The 25,628-nt window shown below is 37.7% G+C and overlaps 1 long non-coding RNA gene across 1 annotated transcript in view; it reads left to right on the plus strand.

Annotated features, from left to right (window-relative positions):
- LOC115292065 overlaps positions 1–25,628 on the plus strand; it is a 62,736-nt gene that overhangs the window by 11,713 nt on the left and 25,395 nt on the right. The gene's annotated exons all lie outside the window — the stretch shown is intronic.

A 25,628-nucleotide genomic window follows, 5' to 3' on the forward strand; every position in this document is an offset into this window, starting at 1 on the left:
CTAGGAATCTTTAGTACTTTTCCCTTGTCCAGATTACTCAGCAGGATACTTTAACCCACCCAAGATTATCTCAACCTTAGTGCCACAATATACAGAAATACTTCTTTAATCTTCTATAAAATTTACACTATTCACAAGACCAAATTTAGAGGGATGGGAGGGGGAGTTTGTAACACAAACACTTTTGAAATTAAGCAGTCTGATTAAAGGTGGTAAGTTGAATACATGTACTTATCTCCTCGCCAAGATTTCACCAAAATTATGGTGAATGAATGAAAAGAACATATAAACCCATAACAAAGGCAGAAGAGTCCCTCAGAGGGCAGGAGATTTCAGCCAAATCCTGCAAGATGGAATAGAGATGGAAGATGAGTGATGTTAACAAAGAAAATTCAACTGAGTAAATTTGAGGATCTGACTGGCTTTATTAAGTGATTCATGAACTGGGCAGCAACCCACCTAGTAAGTAAAGGGGAGTTTCAAGGAGTTGTACAAAATGGAAGCTTGCTGTGAAAAGGAGGATGGGGCAGGGAATGGGCAAAATGGGTTGAAGGAGTAGGAGATACAGGCTTGTAGTTATAGGATGAAAAGGTCACAGGAATAAAAGGTACAGTATAAGGAATACAGTCATTGGTACTATAATAGTGCTGTATGGTGACAGATGGTAGCCACGTTTGTGGTGAGCATAGTATAATGGATAGCACTGTTGTATACCTCAAACTAATGTAACATTGTATATTAAGTATATTTCAATTAAAAAAAGAAAGGAAGACAGGGCAAGGAAGTTATTCGCAAAAGAAAGGATTGTTTCAGGCAAGGTCATCTTCACTTAGGGAGAAGGGCAGGGGACCTTTTTATTTTTATTTATTTTAATCTTTTTTAGTTACCATATAGTGTCATAGTGATTTCTGGAATAGCATTAAGTGATTCATCACTTAGATATAACACCTGGTGCTCATCCTAACAAGTACTCTCCTTAATTCCCCTTGCCCATTTACAGCCCATCCCCCCACCCAACACCTTGCCAGCAATTCTCAGGTTGTTCTCTGTATTTAAGTCTCTTATAGTTTGCCTCCCTCTGATTTTATCTCAGTTTTCCCCTTCCCCTTTGTTCAGCTGTTTTATTTCTTAAATCCCACATGAGTGAAATAATATATTTGTCCTTCTCTGATTGACTTATTTCACGTAGCATAATACTAGTGTGATCCACATTGTCGCAATTGGCAAGCTTTCATTCTTTTTGATCACCGAGTAATATTCCACTGTGTATACTTACCACATCTCTTTTATCTATTCATCAGTTAATGGACATTTGGGCTCTTTCCATACTGTGGCTATTCAATAGTATAAATACTGCGATGCATGTGCCCCTTTGAATCAGCATTTTTGTATCCTTTGGGTAAATACCTAGTATTGCTGGGTCATAACGGTAGTTCTAGTTTTAATTTTTTGAGGAAACTCCATACTGTTTTCCAGAGTGGCTGTACCAGTTTCTACTCCCACCAATAGTGCAAAAGGGTGGCAAGGAGCCCTTCTAGGTCGATTACTTCATCCTCCTTTGGGGGATGGGAGAGGAGCCCATGTGACAGATTATCTCACCGGTGCTGTCTAGAAAATTCTGATTGGCAGGTGAAGACCTATTTCTGAGGGAGGTTGAAACTGCAGTTAGGTTAGGAATTAATCTCCATTTGGTGACTTGGCCTGGCCCAAATGATTCCATTTTGAGCCTGTGGCTTCCTTTGATGCAGCAAGATAAGGGTGAAGCTTGGAGGGCTGATATACAAGATATAGAGGGGAAGGGTAAAATGAGGTCCTAAAAACTGAGGGGGTGGGTAAATAAATATCTGAATAAAGACCAGGGGGGGAAAAACACATGTACACGCACCTCTGCTGGCTGACCATTCAGCAATAAGATGTCATTCTAGACCAAAAAAAACAAAACAACTTTTTTTTTTTAAGGAAATTGAATGGTGTTGGGGAGCCAGGTGGATCAGTCAGTTAAGCGTCTAATTAATAAATGGCATGCCTTCAATATAATGAGAGACAAAAAAAAAGTAAGAAGGCTTCAAGAAACCTTAAACAGGGGTACTACAGAGAACAGAAGAAAATTTTTAATAAGTTTTAAACATTTCCATAGAAATTTGAAAAGGTATTGCATCTATAAGATAAAACATGTATGCTATTCAAAAGGCTACTCAACAAACAAAATAGAACTCTTAAAAAATAAATACATGATTTCCAAAATTTAAGCAGATCAATACTAGGTTGGAAGAAAATGTTTCAGAGAGTAGGAGATAGAGTATGAAAAAAAGATATATAGAGGATCAATCCAGAAGTTTTAATATCTAACTTATATGACCTTATTCCAGAGACAACAAAACATGAAAAAGAAATTACCAAAGAAACAATATAAGACTATATTCCAAAGCTAAACAATAAATTTTCCATATTGCAAGTTTTCTCTCGGTGCTTAGCAAGTTGTGTTTTTTTTTAGTTTACATCCCAGTTAGTTAGCATATAGTGCAACGATGATTTCAGGAGTAGATTCATTAATGCCCTTACCTATTTAGTCCATCCCCCTCCCTCAACCCCTCCAGAAACACAGTTTGTTCTCTATATTTGAGTCTCCTATGTTTTGTCCCTCTCCCTGTTTTTGTATTATTTTTGCTTCCCTTCCCTTATGTTTATCTGTTTTGTACCTTAAATTCCTCATATAAGTGAAGTCATATGATATTTACCTTTCTCTGACTGACGTATTTCACTTAGCATAATAACCTCTAGCACCATCCACATGGTTGCAAATGGTAAGATTTCTTTCTTTTTGATTGCCAAGTAATACTCCAGTGTATGTGTGTGTGTGTGTGTGTGTGTGTGTATCACATCTTCTTTATCCATTCATCCATCGATAGACATTTGGGCTCTTTCCATACTTTGACTATTGTCAATAGTGCTGCTATAAACATTGGGGTGCACGTGCCTCTTTGAAACAGCACTCCTGTACCCTTGGATAAATACCTAGTAGTGCAATTATTAGGTCATAGGGTACTTCTATTCTTAATTTTTTGAAGAACCTTTATACTATTTTCCAGCTTGCATTCCCACCAGCAGTGCAAAAGAGATCCTCTTTCTCCTCATCCTCGCCAACATCTGTTGTTGCCTGAGTTGTTAATGTTAGTCATTCTGACGGGTGTGAGGTGATATCTCATTGTGGTTTTGATTTGTATTTCCCTGATGATGAATGATGTTGAGCATTTTGTCATGTTTCAGTTGGCTTTGGTGGAAGTCTTGTTTGGAGAAGTGTCTGTTCATGTCTTTTGGCCATATCTTCACTAGATTATTTGTTTTTTGAAGATTCCTTATAAATTTTGGATACTAAGCCTTGATTTGACATGTCATTTGCAAATATCTTCTCCCATTCCATTGGTTGCCTTTTAGTTTTGCTAATGCAGAAGGTTTTTATTTTGATGTGGTACCAAGATTCATTTTTGGTTTTGTTCCCCTTGCCTCTTGAGAAAGAAGTTGCTGAGGCCAAGGTCAAAGAGGTTTTTCCCTTCTTTCTCCTCGAGGATTTTGATGGCTTCCTATCTTATATTTAGTTCTTTTATCCATTTTGAGTTTGTTTTTGTGTATGGTGTAAGAAAGTGTTCCAGGTTCATTTTTCTGCATGTTACTGTCCAGTTTTCCCAGCACCATATTGCTGAAAAGACTGTCTTTGTTCCTTTGGATATTCTTTCCTGCTTTGTCAAAGATTAGTTGGCCATACATTTGTGGGTCCATATCTGGGTTCTCTATTCTGTTCCATTGATCTGAGTGTCTATTCTTGTGCCAGTACCATACTGTCTTGATTATTACAACTTTGTAATACATCTTGAAGTCTGGGATTGTGATGCCTCCATTTTGGGTTTTCTTTTTCAAGATTACTTTGACTATTCAGGGTCTTTTCTGGTTCCATGTAAATCTTAAGAGTGTTTGTTCTCGCTCTGTGAAGAATGCTGGTGTTATTTTGATAGGGATTGCATTGAATATGTAGATTGCTTTGGATAGTAGTAACATTTTCACAATATTTGTTCTTCCTATCCAAGAGCATGAAATATTTTTCCTTTTGTGTGTGTGTTTCTTCAATTTCTTTCAAAAGCTTTCTGTAACTTTCAGTGTGTAGATTTCTCACCTCTTTGGTTAGATATCCTAGGTATTTAATGTTTTTTGGTGCAATTGTAAATGGGATCAATTCCTTGATTTCTCTTTCTGTTGCTTCATTATTGGTATATAGGAATGCAACCTATTCCTGTGCATTGGTTTTATACCCTGTGACTTTGCCGAATTCATGGATCAGTTCTAATAGTTTTTTGGTGGAATCTTTTGGGTTTTCCATATAGAAGGTCATTTCATCTGCTAAGAGTGAAAGTTTGATGTCCTCCTGGCCGATTCAGATGCCTTTTTTCCCTTTGTGTTATCTGCTTGCTGAGGCTAAGACTTCCAATACTATGTTGAATAACAGTGGTGAGAATGGATTCCTGTCTAGTTCCTGATCTTAGGGAGAAAACCCTCAGTTTTCCCCCATTGAGGATAATATTAACAGTGGGTTTTCATATATGACTTTTATGATCTCGAGGTATGATCTTTCTATCCCTACTTTCTTGAGGGCTTTTATCAAGAAAGGATGCTGTATTTTGTCAAATGTTTTCTCTGCATCTATTGAGAGGATCATGTGGTTCTTGTCCTTTCTTTTACTGATGTGACGTACCACATTGATTATTTTGCAGATATTGAACCAGCTCTGCATCCAAGTATAAATCCCACTTGGTCATGGTGAATAATATTTTTAATGTATTGTTGGATCTGGTTGGCTAGTAATCTTGTTGAGGATTTTTGCATTCATGTGAATCAGGGAAATTGTTCTATAGTTCTCCTTTTTAGTGGGGTCTTTGTCTGGTTTTGGAATCAAGGTAATGCTGGCTTCATAGAAAGAGTTTGGAAGTTCTCCTTCCATTTCTATTTCTTGGAACAGCTTCAAGAGAATAGGTGTTAAGTCTTCTTTAAGTGTTTGGTAGAATTCCACTAGACAGCCATCTGGCCCTGGACTCTTGTTTTTTGGAACAGTTTTGATTACTAATTTGATTTCTTTACTGGTTATGGGTCTGTTCAAATTTTCTATTTCTTTATGTTTCAGTTTTAGTAGTTTCTATGTTTTTGGGAATTTGTCCATTTCTTCCAGATTTCCCATTTTATTAGTGTATAAGTGCTTACAATATTCTCATATTATTGTTTGTATTTCTGCTGTGTTGGTTGTGATCTCTCCTTTTTCATTCTTGATTTTATTTATTTAAATTCTTTCCTTTTTCTTTTTGATCAGACTGGCTAGGGGATTATCAATTTTGTTAATTCTTTCAAAAAATCAGTTTCTGGTTTCATTGATCTGTTCTACTGGGGTTTTGTTTGTTTGTTTTGATAGCATTGATTTCTGCTCTAATCTTTATTATTTCCTGTTTTATGCTGTTTTTGGGTTTTATTTACTGTCATTTTTCCAGCTCTTTAAGGTGTAAGGTTAAGTTGTGTATCTGAGATCTTTCTTCCTCCTTTAGGAAGGCCTGGATTGCTATATACTTCCCTCTTATGACTGCCTTTGCTGCATCTCAGAGGTTTTAGGCTGTGGTGTTATCATTTTCATTGGCTTCCATGTACTTTTCAATTTCCTCTTTAACATCTTGGTTAGCCCATTCATTTTTTAGTAGGATGGTCTTCAGTCTTCAAGTATTTGTTATCTTGCCAAATTTTTTCCTGTGGTTGATTTCAAGCTTCATAGTGTTGTGGTCTGAAAATATGCACAGTATGATCTCAATCTTTTTGTACTTGTTGAGGGCTGATTTGTGTCCCAATATGTGATCTCTCTGGAGAATATTCCATGTGAACTGGAGAAGAATATGTTTTCTGCTGCTTTAGGATGAAATATTCTGAATATATCTGTTAAGTCCATCTAGTCCAGTGTGTCATTCAAAGTCATTGCTTCTTTGTTGATTTTCTGTTTAGAAGATCTGTACATTGCTGCGAGGTATTGCTGTCCCCTACTATTATGGTATTATTACCAATGAGTTTCCTTATGTTTGTGATTAATTGATTTATATATTTGGGTGCTTCACATTTGCAACAAATATTTACAATTGTTAGGTCTTCTTGGTGAATAGATCACTTAATTATGATATAATGCCCTTCTTCATTTCTTGTTACAGTGTTTATTTTAAAGTCTAGATTGTCTGATATAAGTATGGCTACTCTGGCTTTCTTTGAACGACCATTAGCATAATAGATGGTTCTCTATCCCCTTACTTTCAATCTAATGGTATCTTTAAGTCTAAAGTGGGTCTCTTGCAAACAGCCTATAGATGGATCTTGTTTTCTTCTCCATTCTGTTACCCTTTGTCTTTTGATTGGAGCATTTAGTCCATTTTAGAGTGAGTACTGAAAGATATGAATTTATTGCCATTATGTTGCCTGGAGAGTGGGAGTTTCTTGTGGAGTTTCCTGGTCCTTTCTAGTCTTTGTTGCTTTTGGTCTTTTTTCTTTTTTTTTTTTTTTTCCATCTTTTCTTCCCTCAGAAAGTCCCCCTAAAAATTTCTTGCAGGGCTGGTTTAGTGGTCATGAACTCCTTTAATTTTTGTTTGGGAAACATTTTCTCTCTCCTTTTTTGAATGACAGCCTTGCTGGATGAAGAATTCTTGGATGCATATTTTTCCAATTCAGCACATTGAATATTTCTTACCACTCCTTTCTGCCTTACCAAGTTCTGTGGAAAGGCCTGATCTGTCTTCCCTTGTAGGTTAAGGACTTTTTTCCCTTGCTGCTTTCATGATTCTTTTGCCTGAGCATTTTGTGAATTTGACTATGATATGCCTTGTTGATGGTTGGTTTTTGTTAAATCTAATGGGAGTCCTCTGTGCTTCTGAGGTTTTGATGTCTGTGTCTTTCCCCAGGTTAGGAAAGTTTTCTGCTATGATTTACTCACATAACCCTTCTACTCCTTTTTCTCTCTCTTCATCTTCTGGGAACCCTATGATTCTGATGCTGTTCCTTTTTAATGAGTCACTCTTAAATCATGCTCTTTTGCTTCAGCCTCCTTCTTTTTTTCTGCTTCATTATTCTCCATAAATTTGCCCTCTATATTGCTGATTTGCTGCTCTGCTTCATCCATGACATCCATTCAAGATTGCTGTGGCATCCATTCAAGATTGCAGCTCAGTTTTAGCATTTTTTACTTCATCCTGACTTGCTTTTACTTCTTTTATCTCTGCAGAAAGGGATTCTGATCTATTTTTGACCCCAGCTAGTATTCTTATTATTGTGATTCTAAATTCTGGTTCAAACATCTTGCTTGTATCTGTGTTAAGTTCATTTCTTCTTGTTCTTTCTTTTGGGGTAAATTCCATCATTTCATCATTTTGAAGGAAGAAAAGGAATTAATAAGGCAAAAAAAGAGTAAAATTAAAAAGTTAAAAATAACACATACACACAAAAATCAAATAAATGATGCTAGATCATAGGTATGTTTTGGTCTGGTTGCTGAAAGGACCTTGAAAGATTAGAGAAGAAAGGGAAAGATAAGAAACAAAAAAAAAGGAAAATTAAAAAATTTGGAAACCTGAATACAATGAAATGATGGAAGTAAAATAGAATTTGAAAAATTTATAAAGAAGTAAAAAATATAGTAGAAAAATTTAAAGAGAAATATTTTTAATAAAAATAAATTTTTTCTCTATTCAAGAATAGGGAAAGAAAAGAAAAAGGGAAAAAATGAATCAGCAAACAGACTGAAATACAATTGAAATTATGTGTTTCCCCTAGAAATCAAACTATGAAGCGCTTATAGTCCATAAACTAAGCAGGTGGAGACACTTGTGTTTGTCAAGAACGCTGTTGGCCCAGTTGGGCGGGGTTTAGTGCAACGGCTCCATTCTCCACTAGATGGTGATGCTCAGCTTACTGGGGTGTATTGTTGGGCCGAATGCGGGTGTGTATGTGCATGTGCGGAAGGGTTGAAAATGGCGTCACCCAGCTACGCAGTCTTTAGTATCGGAACTCTGTTCTTCCTGATCAGCAGTTGGGCACTCCTCCTTTGTCTCTGGCTTTCGACTACTCACTGCTTTTTCACTGTCTGTCCAAGCCATGAGGTTGCCAGGTGCCACTTCCCTCCTGAGTTTTATCCCAGATGTAGCTGTGTTTCCCAGCCACTCACTTCTGAGGGACTGTGGCTTTGACCCATTCTGACCCTCTGAGGTAGGGTCTCACTCAGCAATAGTGCCTGCCCTCCCCCAGGAATGTTCACAGGACTGCACTGCTGCCGATGCCCAGAGACTGCTACTTGGTGCCAGCCTGCTCCAAAAAAAGTTTTGTGAACATGTGGCAGCAGTGTTTCAGGGATTATGGAAAATCACAACATGCACTTGGCATCAGGCTTCCCACTTAAGGGCCTTGTTTCAGCACCAGTGAATGTAGTTGTTCTCCAGGAACTGCTAGGACTTTGCTTGTGGGGTGACTGCACAAACTGTATGCAAGTGCCCCCCCAGCAGCAGAACTGCTTCTCCCCATGTGTCCCAAGGACCCCAAAGACCTTGCTCTCTGCTCCTGATGATTCGCCCTTCTCACCAGGGCACTGCCAGGTATCGAGCTGTGGTGCTTCAGACTCTGCTCTCCCCTGGTTATAGAATCTTAATGGAATTTAAACCCTTTCTTCTCTCTCTTTTTTGTTCAGTCCCTGCGGCTGTTTTCCACTTTTCCACTTTGTCTCCAGCTGCTTTTAGGGTGGAAAGATGCTTTTCCCATACGCTCCCCTATCTCTGCCCTCTCTCCACAAGCAAAATCAGCTCCCTGCCCTCCACGGCTCCTCTCTCCCACAGTTCACCTCTCTGCGCCATGTATCTGCTGAGTTCTGTGGCTCAGGTTGTGCAAACTGTTTTGTTAATCCTCAAATGAGTTTTCTAGGTGTGAAGGATAGTTTAGTGTTGATCTGGCTGCATTTCAGGGATGAGAGATGCAAAAAACCTTCCATGCTATTCTGCCATCTTGGCCTATCCTCCTCAATTTGATTTTTAAAAGAGCTATAAAAAGGCATATAATATATTAAAACTAAAATTATATTTTTGTTAAATATATTTATTTATTTTTGAGGGAGGGAGGGAGAGAGAGAGAGAGAGAGAGGGAAAGCAGGGGAGGGGCAGAGAGAGAGACACACACAGAATCCAAAGCAGGCTCCAGGCTCTGAGCTGTCAGCACAGAGCCTGATGTGGGGCTTGAACTCAAGAAGTGTGAGATCATGACCTGAGCTGAGGTTATACACTTAACTGACTGAGCCACCCAGGTGCCCCTAATGTTTTATTTTTTAGAAAAATTAAGTAGACTATTCTGGATATAGAAGGAACATTTGCAAAGAAATTATCTTTTGTTTTCTTTTCAAATTTTTATTTAAATTCCAGTTCGTTAACATAGAGTGTAATAGTGGTTTCAGAAGTAGAGCTCAATGATTCATCACTTACACACACCATCCAGTGCTCATCACAAGTGCCCTCCTTAATACCTATCATCCATATAGGTCATCCCCCTTCTCACCTCCCTCCATCAACCCTCAGTTTGTTTTCTATCTTTAGGAGTCTCTTACGGTTTGTTTCCCTGTCTCTTCACACACACACCCATATGTTCTTCTGTTTTATTTCTTAAATTCCACATATGAATGAAATCATATGGTATTTGTCTTTCTCTGACTTATTTCACATAGTATTACACACTCTAGGGTCCATCCATGTCATAGCAAATGGCAAGATTTCATTCTTTTTGGTGGCTGAGTGTGTATACACACACACACACACACACACAGATACATATATATATTACGTTTTCCTTATCCATTCATTAGTCTAAGGACATTGGGCTGCTTTTACAGATTGGGTATTGCTGACAATGTTGCAATAAACATCGGTGTGCATGTACCCCTTCTATCTGTATTTTTTATCCTTTAATAGTGCAATTGCTGGATTGTAGGTTAGTTCTATTTTTAGTTTCTTGAGGAATCTCCATACTGTTCTCCAGATTGGCTGCACCAATTTGCATCTGCACCAACAGTTTGAGAGTATTCTCTTTTCTCCATATCCTCACCAACACCAATTGTTTCTTGTGTTGTTAATTTTAGCCATTCTGATAGCTATGAGGTATTCATTGTAGATTTGATTTGTATTTCCCTAATGGTGAGTGATGTTGAGCATCTTTTCATGTGCCTGTTACCATGTGTATGTCGTCTTTGGAGAAAGGTCTATTCATGTCTCTGCCCATTTTTTGGTAATGTTTATTCATTTTCTTTGAGAGAGAGAGGAGACAGAGTCCAAATGGGGGTGAGGAAGAGAGAAAGGAAGACACAGATACCAAGGAGACCCCAGGCTCCGAACTATCACTACAGAGCCTGATGTGGGGCTCGAACCCATGAATCATTCCACATGATTGGACGCTTAACTGATACTTAACTGACGGAGACACCTAGATGCTCCTACCCATTTTTTAACTGGATTATTTGTTTTTTGGGTGTTCAGTTTTATAAGGTCTTTCTAGATTTTGGATACTAACCCTTTATCAGATATGTCATTTGCAAATATCTTCACCCATTCTGTAAGTTCCTTTTTAGTTTTGTTGTTTCCTTTGTGGTGCAGAAGCTTTTTATTTTGATGAGGTTCCAATAGTTTATTTTTGCTTTTATTTACCTTGCCTCAGGAGACAAACATAGTAAGAAGTTGTACAGCCAAGGTCAAAGAGGTTATTGCCAGTGTTCTCTTCTAGTATTTTTAAAGTTTTTGATGTTTTACTTATTTTAGAGAGAGAGAGAGAGAGAGAGAGAGAGAGAGAGAGAGCAGGGGAGGGTCAGAGAGAGAGGGAGACACAGAATCCAAAGACAGGCTCCAGGTTCTGAGCTAGCTGTCAGCACAGAGCCCCACATGGGACTCGAACCCGCAAACCGTGAGATCGTGACCTGAGCCAAAGTTGGATGCTTAACTGACTGAGCCACCCAGAAGCCCCTATTATAGTATTTTGATGTTTCTTGTCTCACATTTAAGTCTTTCATCCATTGTGAATTTATTTTTGTATATGGTGTAAGAAAGTGGTTCAGTTTCATTCTTCTGCATATTGCTGTCCAGTTTTCCTAACACCATTTGTTGAAGAGGCTGTCTTTTTTCCATTGGATATTCTTTACTGCTTTACCAAAGATTGGTTGACCATATAGTTCTAGGTCTATTTATCGGTTTCCTATTCTGTTCCATTGATCTATGTGTCTGGTTTTGTACCAATACCATACTGTCATGGTGACTACAGCTTTGTAATACAGCTTGAAGTCCTGAATTGTGATGCCTCCATCTTTGCTTTTCTTTTTCAAGATTGCTGTGGCCATTTGGGGTCTTTTGTGGTTCCGTACGAATTTTAGAATTGCTTGTTTTAGCTCTGTGAAAAATACGGGTGGTATTTTGATAGGGATTGCATTAAATGTATAGATTGCTTTGGGTAGAATAGACATTTTAACAGTGTTTATTCTTCGAATCCATAGGCATGGAATGTTTTCCATTTGTGTCCTCTTCAATTTCTTTCATTAGTGTTCTATAGTTTTCAGAGTACAGATCTTTTACCTCTTTGATTAGGTCTGTTCCTTATGGTTTTTGTGCAATTGTAAATAGGATTGATTCCTTGATTTCTCTTTTCTGCTGCTTCTTTCTTGGTGTATAGAAAAGCAACAGATTTTGTACATTGATTTCATAGCCTGTGACATTGTTGAATTCATGTATTAGTTATAGCAATTTTTGCTGGAGTCTTTTGTATTTTCTACATAGAGCCATGTCATCTGTAAATAGTGGAAGTTTGACTTCTTCCTTCCCCATTTGGATGCCTTTGATATATTTTTGTTGTCTGATTGCTGAAGCTAGGACTTCTAGTACTTATTAAATAACACTGGTAAGATCAAATATTCCTGTCATGTTCCTGACCATAAAGGAAAAGCTCTCGGTTTTTCCACATTGAAGACTATATTTTCTGTGGGTCTTTGGTATATAGCCTTTATGATGTTGCGGTATGTTCCATCTATACTTAATCTGTTGAGAGTTTTTAATCAAGAAACATTGCTGTATTTTTTTTTTCAAATGCTTTTTCTGCATCTCTTTAGAGGATCATAAGGTTCTTATCCTTTCTTTTACTAATGTGGTATATTACATTGATTGATTCATGAATATTGAACCACCCCTGCAGCCCAGGAATAAATCCCACTTAATCGTGGTGAATGATTCTTTTAATGTGCTGTTGGATTCAATTTGCTAGTATCTTGTTGAGAACTTTTGCATCCATATTCATGAGGGATGTTGGCCAGTAATTCTCTTTTTTAGTGGGGTCTTTGTCTGGTTTGGGAATCAAGGTAATGCTGGCCTCATAGAATGAATTTGCAAATTTTCCTTCCATTTCTATTTTTTGGAACAATTTGAGAAGAATAGATATTAACTCTTCTTAAATGTCTGGTAAAATTTCCCAGAGAAGTCATCTGGCTCTGGACCTTTGTTTGTTGGGGGATTTTTAAAATATTTATTTGTTTGTTTGTTTGAGAGAGAGAGAGAGAAAAGAGAGAAAAAAAGAAGAGAAGAGAAGAGAAGAAAGAGAATGAACAGGTGAGGGGCAGAGAGAGAGGGAGAGAGAAAATCCCAAGTAAGCTCTGCACTGTCAGCTCAGAGCCCAACATAGGGCTCAATCTCTTGAACCATGATATTATGACTTGAGCCAATATTGAGAGTTGGTGGCTTAACCAACTGAGTCACCTGGTGCCCCAAGTTGGGAGATTCTTTTATTGCTGATTCAATTTCTTTGCTAGTTACGGGTCTGTTCAAATTTTGTATTTCTTCTTGTTTCAGTTCTGGTAGTTTGTATGTTTCTAGAAATTTGTCCATTTATTACCGATTGCCCAGTTTCTTGGCATATAACTTTTCATAATATTCTCTTATAATTGTTCATAAAAATTTCTGTGGTGCTGGTTGTGATCTCTCATCTTTCACTTGTGATTAGATTTTTTGGGGTTCTTTCTCTTTTCTTTTTGATAAGTCTGGATAGGGCTTTATCAATTTTATTAATTCTTTCAAAGAACCAGTTCTTAATTTTGTTGTTCTGTTCTACTGTTTTCTTGTTGTTTTGTTGTTTCTATATCATTTATTTCTGCTTTAATCATTATTTTTCTTCTGCTGACTTTAGGCTTTATTTGCTCTTCCTTTTCTAGGTCCTTTAGATGAAAATGTAGGTTGTGTATTTGAGACTTTTCTTGCTTCTTGAGGTAGACCTATATTGCAGTATACTTCCTTTTTAGGACTGCTTTTTGCTGCATTCCTAAAGTTTTGGGCTATTGTGTTTTCATTTTCATTTGTTTCCAAGAACACTTTTATTTCTTCTTGCATTTCCTGGTTAACCATTTCATCCTTTAGTAGAATGTTCTTTAACCTCCACGTATTTGTGGTGTTTCCAAATTTTCTTCTTGGGGTTGACTTCAAGTTTCATTGTCTTGTGATTAGAAAAGATGCATGGTATGATCTCAATCTTTTTGTACTTGTTGAGGGCTGATTTGTGATCAAGTATGTGATCTATTCTAGAGAATGTTCCATGTGCACTCAAAAAGAATGTGTCTTCTGCTGCTATAAGGTGAAATGTCCTGAATATATCTGTTAAGTCCATTTTGACCAGTGTATCACTCAAACCCATTGTTTCCCCTTGTTGATTTTTCTGCTTAGATGCTGTGTACATTGCTGCAAGTGGGGTGTTGAAGTCTCCTACTATTACTATATTATTATCAATGAGTTTGCTTATGTTTGTTATTAATTGATTTATATATTTGGATGCTCCAGGTTGGGGAAGTAAATATTTATAATAGATCTTCTTGATGAATAGAGTCCTTAATTATGATGTAATGTCCTTCATCTTTTGCTACGGTCTTTGGTTTAAAATCTAGTTTGTCTGATGTAAATATGGCTACTCCAGCTTTCTTCTGACTCCCATCAGCATGATAGATGGTTGTCCATCCCTTCACTTTCAATCTGCAGGTGTCTTTAGATCTAAAACGAGACTCTTACAGGCAGCATATAGATGGGTCTTCTTTTTTTATTCATTTCAATAACCTGTGCCTTTTGAATGGAGCATTTAGTCCATTTACATTGAGAGTGATATTGATAGATGTGAACTTAGTGCCTTTGTGTTACCATTAATGTTGGTATATCTGGTGATGTTCTCTATTCCTTTATAGTCTTTGTTGCTTCTGATCTTTCTTTCCCACTCAAAGACTCCCCTTTAATATTTCTTGCTGGGCTTCTTTAGTGGTCCTTTGGGTTTTGTTTGTCTGGGAAACTGTTTATGTATCCTTCTATTCTGAATGACAGCCTTGCTAGATAAAGTATTCTTGGCTGCAGATTTTTCCCATTCAGCACGTTGAATATATCATGCTACTCTCTTCTGGCATGCCAAATTTCTACGGATAGATTTGCTATGAATCTTCCCTCTCTTCCCTTGTAGGTTAAGGCCTCTTTTTTCCCTTGCTGCTTTCAGGATTCTTTCCTTGTCTGTGTATTTTGTAAATTTGACTGATATTTCTTAGTGATAGCTGACTTTTGTTGAACTTAATGGGAGAACTCTGTGCTTCTTGGATTTTGATATCTGTTTCCTTCCCCAGATTTGAAAAGTTTTAAGCTAATAATTTGCTCAAATAAGCCTTCTGCCCCTTTTAATCTCTCTTTATCTTTTGAGACTCCTGTGATACAAATATCATTATGCTTTCAGTAGTTTCTGAGTTTCTTAAGTCTACGTTTGTGACTGAACACCTTTCCTTCTCTCTTCTTTTCAGCTTCATTATTTTCCATAATTTTATCTTCTATATCACTGATTAATTTTTCTGCTTTGTCCATCCTCATTGTCATGGCAACCATTTGAGTTTGCATCTTGGTTATAGCATTTTTAATTTCAGCATTAGATTTTAGTTTTTTGTCTCCGCAGTAAGGGATTCTCTAGTATCTTCTGTGCTTTTCTCAAGCCCAGCTAGTGTCCTTATAATTGTTGTTTTAAATTCTAGTTCAGATACCTTGCTTATATCTGTATTGATTAAATCTCTGGCCATTACTTCTTTTTTCCCGTTCTTTCTTTTAGGATAAATTCCTCCTTCTTATCACTTTGTCAAAAAAAGAAAAAGTTAGATCCTAGGTGTGTCTTGGGCTGCTTATTAAAGAAGCTAGATTTAAAAAATAAAAATAAATATATATGAGTAAAAATAAATTAAATCAAATTAAATTAAAACTTAATCAAAAATAAAAAGGAAGCTAGAGCCTATTTCCCCTAGAGCTGAAGGTTTGTAGCACGCAATGATCAGTAGACTTGGTGTGTACAAGGAGTTTGTACTAGTCTTCTGTGAGAGAGGCCTGTTGTGCTGATTCTTAGGTCGACTTTCCCTAGCAGAGATGAACCTGTAGATCACAGTGAGGTGGGGCTTTGTGTAAGCACCTCCAGTTTCCACTTGTTGGTGCTGTTTAACTCACTGTAGATCAGTGCTGATAGGTGGGGAGCAAAATGGCGTTGCCCTGTCTCTTGTCCCCAGAGTGGAGAGCTCATGCCTGCCACTCATCAGCAAGCCCTCACGGAAGAGCAAATAATCACTCTTCTTATGTCCCTGCCTTCCCTTTCTCTGTGCCCAAGCAGTCACCCTGCCAGGCAGCACAGTACTCCTGTGTTTTATCTCAGGCACATGCCTGGGTTTCTAAACTCCAAATTTTAGGGACCCCTACAGTGTGAATGCACAGTGATTCTTTGGGGGAGGGTCTTACTGTGCTTTTGGCCTTTGCTGGCCCACCAAAGGAAAGCAGTCACCCGACTGTAGCAGTTCAGAGTTTATAGCAAAATGCAGCAGAAAGCTGGCACCAAGGCTTACTTTCCTCCGCCAGCATCTCCGCTCCTACACCTGGGAATGGTGGAGCATGTGGTGCCACCAGTTCTGTCCCTAGAGGCCTTGCCACCACTCCCAATGCCTTCCAAGCAGGGTAACCATTTTTCCTGGTGCAACTCAGGAGACCCTCAGACCATGCTGCCCACTCCCGGGTCTCCATCCTCCTTCCCTACAGGAGCACTGCTAAGCCGGCCAGGCACAACTCTAGTGATGACTCCTAAAACTTCAGATTTTGTACCCCATTCCTTATAGTAAGTCGAGGTAGTCTCAACTACCTGCCTATAATCAGGATCCCTCCCCTCGCAGAAACTGCGTTCTTATCTACCCCAAATCAACTCTGTGCAGCTCCTACCTTTCCTGAGGTGGTCGTATTTCTACTTGTAGACTTGCAGCTTTGTTCTCTCAGTCCTCAGATGGATTTCTTGGGTGTTCAAAATGATTTGATATTTATGTAGCTGTGCTCAAGGGACAAGGCAAGCTTAGGATCCCCCTGCTCCTCCACATTTTAACTCCTCCCATGAAGAAATTATTTAAACTTTTTTTGTTTTTATTTTAATTCCAGTTAGTTAACATACAGTGTTATATTAGTTTCAGATATACAACATAGTGATTCAACTAGTTGGTACTTAACCTTCTAATTTCTGTATAAGTCTAATTACATGAAATAGAAGTGGGGGTTTTGATTTTTTACTTTGCTTTTCTGTTTGGAGTGTCATTGTAACTACTGTATTGTAAATGACGGAAAATAATTGCATATGTTAAAAAAATAAATTGTGTTACATTAAAAAATAAATAAATAAACTAAATGAAAAAAAAAAATCCCATACATCAGCTGGCATTCATCATGACTATCCACTCCTTAATCCCCGTCACCTATTTAACCCACATTCCCACTCCCCCTGCCCCAACCCCTTACTTTGGTAACTATCAGTTTGTTCTCTGTAATCAGAGTCTGTTTCTCAATTTGTCCCTCTCTCTTTTTCCTCCTTTGCTCATTTGTTATGTTTTTTAATCCCACACAGGAGTGAAATCACATGGTATTTGTCTTTCTCTGACTGACTTATTTCCCTTACCATTATACTCTCAAACCTCCATCTATGTATAATAATCCGTTATATAATTGAATCCTTTTTATCCATTCATCAATCAGTAAACACTTGGGCTGCTTCCCTGTCTTGGTTATTATAAATAATGCTGCGAAATAATGTTGCCATAAATATAGGGGTTAATGTATCCCTTTGAATTAGTGTTTTTGTATTCTCTGGGTAAATACCCAGTAGTATGATTGCTGGATCACAGGATAAATCTATTTTTTTTAATGTTTATTGATTTTTGAGAGACAGACAGAGTGTGAGGGGGGAGGGGCAGAGAGAGAGGAAGACACAGAATCTGAAGCAGGCTCCAGGCTCTAAGCTGTCAGCACAGAGCCCGACATGGGGCTTGAACCCACAAACTGCGAGATCGTGACCTGAGCTAAAGTTGGAAGCTGAACCGACTGAGCCACCCAGGCGCCCCAGGAAAGATCTATTTTTAAATTTTTCAGGAACCTTCTTGCTGCTTTTCAGAGTGGCTGCACCTTTTTGCATTCCTACCAATAGTGCATAAAGTGTTCCTTTTTCCTCTGCATTCTCTCCAAATGTGTTGTTGATTTTAACCATTCTGACAGGTATGAGATGCCATCTCATTGTAATTTGAGTTTGCATTTCCCTAATAATGAATGATGTTGAGCATCTTTTCATGTGTCTGTTGGCCATCTGTATGTCTTCTTTGGAGAAATGTCTGTTCATGTCTTCTGCCCATTCTTAACTGGATTATTTGTTTGGGGGGTGTTTAGTTTTATAAGTTCTTTATATTTTTTGGATACTAACCCTTTATTGGGTGTGTTTACCTTTTAGTTTTGTTGATTGTTTCCTTCACTGTGTAGAACTTTTTAAATTTATTTACTTATTTTTCATGTTTCTTTATTTTTGGGAGAAAGAGAGAGAGACAGAGTAAGTGGGGAAGGGGTGGAGAGAGAGACACACAGAATCTGAAGCAGGCTCCAGGCTCTGAGCTGTCAGCACAGAACCTAATGCAGGGCTTGAACTCACGAGCTATGAGATCATGACCTGAGCCAAAGTTGGCTGCTAAACCAACTGAGCCACCCAGGCATTCTGTTTTTTTGTTTTTTTGTTTTTGTTTTTGTTTTTAAAAAGACAGTGTGAACAGGGGAGAGGAGCAGAGAGGCAGAGGGGCAGATGGGGAGGGAAGGAGGAAGGGAGGGAGAGAGAGAGAGAGAGAATGAGAATGAGAATCTTAAGCAGGCTCCATGCTCAGCACAGAGCCTGAGATCATGACCTGAGCTGAAATCGAGAGTCAGATGGTCAACCAACTGAGCCATCCAAGCACCCTTGCAGAAGCTTTTTATTTTGATGTAGTCCCAAAAGTTTATTTTTTATTTTCTTTCCTTTGCCTCAGGAGACATACCTAGAAAAATGTTACTGTGACTGAGGTCAGAGAAATCACTACCTTTGTTCTCTTCCAAGATTTTTATGGTTTCAGGTCTCATATTTATATCTTTCATCCATGTTGAATTTATTTTTGTGTATGGTGTAAGCAATTTGTCCAATTTCATTCTTTTGCATGTTTCTGACCAGTTTCCCCAGCACGGTGTGTTGAAGAGATTGTCTTTTCCCCATTGTATATCCATTCCTCTTTTGTCAAAGATTAATTGACCACATAATAGTGGGTTTATTTCTGGCTGTTCTATTCTGTTGATCTATGTGTCCATTTTTGTGTCAGTTCTATCATACTGTTTTTATTACCACAGCTTTGTAATATAACTTGAAATCCAGAATTATGATGCCTCCAATTTTGTTTTTCTTTTTCAAGATTGCTGTGGACTTTCAGGGTCTTTTGTGGTTCCATACAAACATTAGGATTTTTTGTTCTAGTTCTGTGAAAAAAATGCTGTTGGTATTTTGATAGGGATTGTACTAAATCTGTAGATTGCTTCAGGTAGTATAGAAATTTTAACATTTGTTCTTCCAATTCAGAAGCATGGAATGTCTTTTCATTTCTTGTATCATCTTGAATTTCTTTCATCAATGTTTTATAGTTTTCAGAGTACAGGTCTTTCACCTCTTTAGTTAAGTTTATTCCTAGGTATTTTATTGTTTTTGGTGAAATTATACATGGGACTGTTTCCTTAATTTCACTTTCTGCTGCTTCATTATTAGTATATAGAAATGCAACAGATTTTTGTACATTGATTTTGTATCCTGAGACTTTACTGAATTCATTGATCAGTTCTGGTAGTTATTTTAGGGTCTAGATGACAGTTTTTATTTAAAAAAAATTCCAAAGGGAAATTTTGAGTAAACAGGTGAAAGGAATGTTAGGATAAGAAAAAGAAATGTTAACACAAAGTGACAAGTGATATGAAAAGGCCACCAAGAGTTAGGGCAGCCCCTCAAGTTTCCCTGGTCCCAGTCCCATTGCTGTAGGGTTGGCTTTCCAGGAATGCCACCAAGGGTCAGATGAGATGAAATTATTTTCATTAGATTTAGCTCTTGTCCTTCATTGATAGCCTTCTTTCCTCAAATAATGCAACCTAGGGCAGACAATTGGTTTAAGGACTTAACTAAGATTAACTCCAGAATGAGAAACGTCACGGTAAAGAATAAATATTCTAGAAGTAAATCAGAGTACTTGGTTGGGTACAGGCTTGAAGTATTAAACTGTGCAGATTTAATTAGTTTAGCACAGACTCTGAAATCAGACATACCTGACTTCTAGTCACAACTATACCTTTTTTGTTATTTTTTTCTGTATAAACCTGAGCAAATTACTTCTCACCTTAATTTCTTCATCTGTAAATTGGGAAATAATATTATCTACCTCTCAGGGTTACTGTACATAATAAATGAGATATAAGGCAGTCTAGTACATGACACATGGTTCACACTATTATTATTTTATTATTGGTCATAGGATAGCAGACAGGTTTATATTTGTTGACCAAATGAGACTTATTGTTAACAACTTATTAAAAGGGAGTATAAAATTGTATCTTGGCTCTGTGGGAAAGAGTACTGTTCTCCATTACAAATGTCTGTGGGATGGTTAATCTCATGTGTCAACTTGACTGGGCTAATAGTTGCCCAGAAAGCTAACAAAACATTACTCTTGGGTGTGTTTGTGAAAGTATTTCTGGAAGAGATTGGGATTTGAATCTGTAAAATGAAAAGGTCATCCTCAACAATGCAACTGAGCATCATCCAGTCCTTTGAGGACCTGATAGATGAAAAATGCAAGAGAAAAGTGAATTTTCTCTCTGCTTAATCAGGGACATCCATTTTCTCCATCCCTCAGACATCAATACTTCTGGTTCTCAGACCTTCTGATTCAGAGTGAGACTTATACCATTGACTCCCATAGTTCTCAGCCCTTGGGATTTGAACTGGAATTATAACCCCCTGCTTCCCTGGCCTCCCGCCTACAGACCACTGATCATGGGACTTAGTCTCCATTGCATCAGCAATACCTCATAATAAATCTCTTTCTATATATCCATAGCTGTATATGTTCATTTTTCCAGAGAACTCAAATACAGTCTATTTTGAGTGTCAGAGTGGCATAGCATACTATTTGCCATTCTCAGTTGCTGCTTTCAGACACAGTATGGTTCCCAAGCCTGCAATCCCTCATCCCCATTGGTGAGGCCACTTAACTCTCTTTTACAATCTAATTGTAGTGTCAATCCTGATCTAAGACATCAAGCACTTAAGCAGCTCCAATCCTCCTTTCTAAGACCAGCACAGGGTTATCCTAGCCACTAACCTAGTCGTAACATGGTATCCTAATTTTAACAACTAGACAATTGCCTATTTAATTTAATTTTTATTTTTAATTTTTTGCATTTTAAAATAAGTCTTAGTCTCAGCTATTAAACTCAGGTCTGGTAATTGGGCTTCTTGCACTCCAGTCTCTTCCTAAAACAAGTACCCTCACATTTGCCATGCTCTTTCTCAAGCTAGCATCCCTAACTTGAAATCTAACTTTCTGGATAAAGCTCTTTTAACCATTGAGAACAAGTTTATTGTTGAGTATGGGCTTCTCATTATTGCCCACTCTGTATGCTCCACCACTTTTCTATCCAACTGCATGTTGGGATATCTTGCTGCACCAGCCCTTTACTGAATATTTGCCAAGTCAAAAAGATGCACATAAGTTTGCATGAAAATATTTATAGAAATCTCAATATAAAATGTAAATACTTGGGGCACCTGGGTCGCTCAGTCGGTTAAGTGTCCAGCTTCTGCTCAGGTCATCATCTCACAGTTCATAAGTTTGAGACCCTCATTGGGCTCTGCTGAAAGCTCGGAGCCTGGAGCCTGCTTTAGATTTGTGTCTCCCTCTCTTTGCTCCTTCTTTCTCTCTCTCTCCCCCACTCTCGAAAATAAAATAAACATTAAAATAAAAATGAAATAAAATATAAATACTCAAATGTAAGAAGACCGTAAGCTCACAGAAAGATTTCTCTTGAATTTGGGTATGGAAATTTTCATTTTTAAAAATTTCATGGGTTTACAGAAATCAAATGTATTTATTCAGAAAATATCATTTTGCCAGCGATTAGATAATATTTATTAATTGTCATGTGCCTGGCACTGTGCCAGATATGAAGGGTAGTGGGCACAGAGGCCACCGAGAAGCTTAGTGAAACAGTTTGTAACTCAGTCTTAGGTCCAGGGAGCCACCTTCCAAGAACAGGTCTGTGGTGCTCACGTTGAGGCCCAGTGAGTCATGCTGGTTAGCGGCAAAGGGTAATCCATTATTCTCCAGGACGATTTGGGCCTTTTTTGGAGAGTCCAGATTGCAAGGGCCCTTCATGGAAGCCACAGCTTTCTCTTTCATCAAACTATTCTTCCTGGGGTGCCTGGCTGGCTCAGTCAGTTGAATGTATGACTCTTGATTTTGGCTCAGGTCATGATCCCAGGGTTGTGTAACTGAGCCCCACACTGGGCTTCATGCTCAGCATGGAGATTCTTTCTCCCTCTGCCTTCTCCCCAGCTCACACTCTCTCTCTAAAATTGCAAAAAAAAAAAAAAAAAATCCTTCTATGGAATCTGCTTCCCTAAGAGCAAAAAGGGCCTGGGACAGAATCTTCATCTGTTTCAATTACACAAGATGAAGAGGCTTTCGGTCAACTCAGAGTGGACAGGTGTCATGAGCATGAAATGAAACTGTTCTTGAGCTAGCAAGAGTCTAAGTTTGCTTGTTACTGGTGCACAGCCTAGCTTGCCGGTTGATATAAGGAGACAGGGTAAAGAATGTCTCCAAACCATGTAATACTGTAGAACATAAAAAAATAATGAGATAAGTGTCCATATATTCAGGAAAATCTTGCTAAGAAATGTTAAGGGGGAAAAACAAATTCTAAAATAGTATAGTTGGTATAATATCACTTACATTAGCCTCCACCCCAAAAAGAACAAACTCCATATTTATTTCTCAGATATATGTATGTTAATGCATAGAAAAAAATTAGAAAGATACACATAAAACTACTGAGTTTATCCTCCTCTGGAGGAGGCTTGGTTAAAAGACTTGCTTCATCTATATTTTCAAAACTTTTTTACTTTAAAACATGTGAAACATCACAATATGAAAGATTATATAATATATGTACATTTTATTTATTTTTTTAATGTTTTATTTATTTTTGATACAGAGACAGAGCATGAGAGGGGGAGAGGCAGAGAGAGAAGGAGATACAGAACTGGAAGCAGGCTCCAGGCTCTGAGCTGTTGGCACAGAGCCTGACGTGGGGCTCAAACGCATGAACGTGAGATCTGACCTGAGCCGAAGTTGGAGGCTTAGTCGACTGAGCCACCCAGGCACCCCTATATGTACATTTTAAAGAAGAAGAGAAGTAAAAATTTAAAGTGTCACTAGTGTCTCTTCCACTCAGCTAAGGAAATAGACCGTCACCAATACCACTGAAGATCTCTACATGCCCTTAAATGATTGCATCCCTCTCCTTCCCCAGAAAAATAACTGTTGACCTGAACTAAGGTTACTCATTCTTTGCTTTTGTTTTTAGTCTTTAATTTCTATAGAAAAAATACTAGGGGCACCTGGGTGGCTCAGTCGGTTAAGTGTCCGGCTTCGGCTCAGGTCATGATCTCACGCTTTGTGAGTTCGAGCCCTGTACCAGGCTCTGTGCTGACAGCTAGCTCAGAGCCTGGAGCCTGCTTCGGATTCTGTGTCTTCCTCTCTCTCTGACCCTTCCCTGTTCACTCTATCTCTCTCTCTCAAAAATAAATAAAACATTAAAAAAAAATTTTTAAAGAAATACTTAAGCAATATTTACTAAGTAAAAAGAGCTAAGTAATGTATTGCTAATATATAAAAGTAATACATGTAACTAAGTAGTATATTATTTATTTTCTACTTCATTAATTCCCCACATTATACTTTTTATTATTTTTATTATATTATTATATTTTGTATAATATTAGTGTATTAATTAAAATTAGTTAAAAGTATATTGTTAATATGTTAATATAACATTAATTAAAAGTATATTATCATACTTTTTATTAGTTATTTCCCACATTATATTTTCTCTGCTTGTCTCCTGTTGCTTTTGTTGTTGTTTGTTTATAATGGCTTATGGTGAATTCTCTTTTATTCTTGGTCTCATTTATTATCAAGTTTTTCTTTTCCATATAAGCTTTGAAGTCTATAGATTTCCCCCCAAAGTATCATTTTATCTACATGCCACACATTTTTCACTCATTACTTATATCAGTTATTGTAAGTATTCTAATTTCCATTACACATTTTTTTGATCCATTAGTTATTTAGAAATATTTTTCTAACTTTGCACATGTATAGGATTTTAAATTCTTTTAAAAATTTATTTCTTTTTTTTTTTAATGTTTTCTTTATTTTTGATACATGGAGAGACAGAGCATGAGAGGGGGAGGGGCAGAGAGAGAAGGAGACACAGAACCGGAAGCAGGCTCCAGGCTCTAAGCTAGCTGTCAGCACAGAGTCCAACGTGGGGCTCGAACCCACGAACGTGAGATCTGACCTGAGCCAAAGTCGGAGGCTTAACCGACTGAGCCACCCAGGCGCCCCTTAAAAATTTATTTCTAACTTAATTTTACTGTGGTCAAAAATACTGATTCTTGAACATTTATTGAGATGCTTTATGTTCTATGTGGTCACTTTTTATAAATATTCCACATATGTTTGAAAAGCAAATGTGTATTCTTTAATAATTAAATACAATATTCTGTATCTATTAGGCCAGGCTTCATCATTGTTTATTCAGATCTTGTCTGCTTGATTTATTAACCAAAGAGGGAGGAATGTTAAAATCTTGCCAACAGTGTGATGATGTGATAAGATCATTTGTTCTTGTACCTTTGACAATATTTGCATCCTGTATGTTGAAGCAATTTTATTAAATGCTGACAAGTTTAGAATTGTCCTATCTTGCTGGTATATTGAGGGTTTTTTTTTTTTTAATAGTAATGACCCATTTGATCTCTGGTAGTATTTTTTTTTCTTGACCTTGAGTTTCCTTATTTCTAATATAGCCATCTCAATTTGGTTAATGTTTGTTTCTCTTACCTTTCAACCTTTCTATGCTCTTATGAGATGTATTTCTTTTTAATAAACTTTTTTTCAAATTCCATTTGACAAATCTTTGTCTACATCTGGAGAATATAGTTTCTTGACATTGACTATGGTTTATTTATCATTTTATTTTATATTTTCTTTACCTCACTTTTCAATGTTTTCACCCTTATCTTTGTTTCAATTGACTATAATCTTTTCTTCCCTTCTCCTTTTATCACCTCTACAGATTTGGAAATTATAGAATCTAATTCAATTTTTTAATGGTTACTAAGGTAGGCCGAATTCAGGTAGCCTCCCAAATTCTCACCTGTGGTTTGTAATTCCTTTTCTGTGAGTGCAGATGTGACTGTGACTGTGATGGACGTTGCTCTCCTCAATAAATTTTATGACAAAGGGAAAAAAACTTTTAAGATAGTAAGTTTCCATATTAGTTGACCTTGAGTTGATAAAAAGGGAGATTATCCTGGGTAGGCCTGGCCTCATCAGGAGACCTTAAAAAGGATTGGGCCTTTCCTGAAAAGGGAAATTTGAAGTATCAAATTTGTCCCGCTGACCTGGAAGAAAGCAGTTACATTGTTAATTGCCTATCAAGGGGTAGCCTCTAGTAGCTGTGCCCTCAGGCCTACACTCACAAGAAACTGAATTCTGCTAATAACCTGAATGGGTTTGGAAGAAGACACTGAGCTCCAGATGAGAATCTCAGCCTCGTCACCACTTATATGGTAACCCTGTGAGACCTTGAGCAGATTCAGCTATGCCTGGACTCCTGACCCATAGAAACTTGAAATAGAAATATATATTACTTTAAGCTGCTTAATTTGTGGGCATTTGCTATGTAGCAATTGAAAATGAATATATTTACCTTAGAAATATTGATATTCATGGTGTGCCTGGGTGGCTCAGTCAGTTAAGCATCAGGCTTTGGCTCAGGTCATGATCTCACGGTTCATGGGTTCGAGCCCCATGTCAGGCTCTGTGCTGACAGCTAGCTCAGAGCCTGGAGCCTGTCTTCAGATTCTAT

The sequence above is a fragment of the Suricata suricatta genome, chromosome 5 (assembly GCF_006229205.1).
Source record: "Suricata suricatta isolate VVHF042 chromosome 5, meerkat_22Aug2017_6uvM2_HiC, whole genome shotgun sequence".
NCBI classification, from domain to species: Eukaryota; Metazoa; Chordata; class Mammalia; order Carnivora; family Herpestidae; genus Suricata; species Suricata suricatta.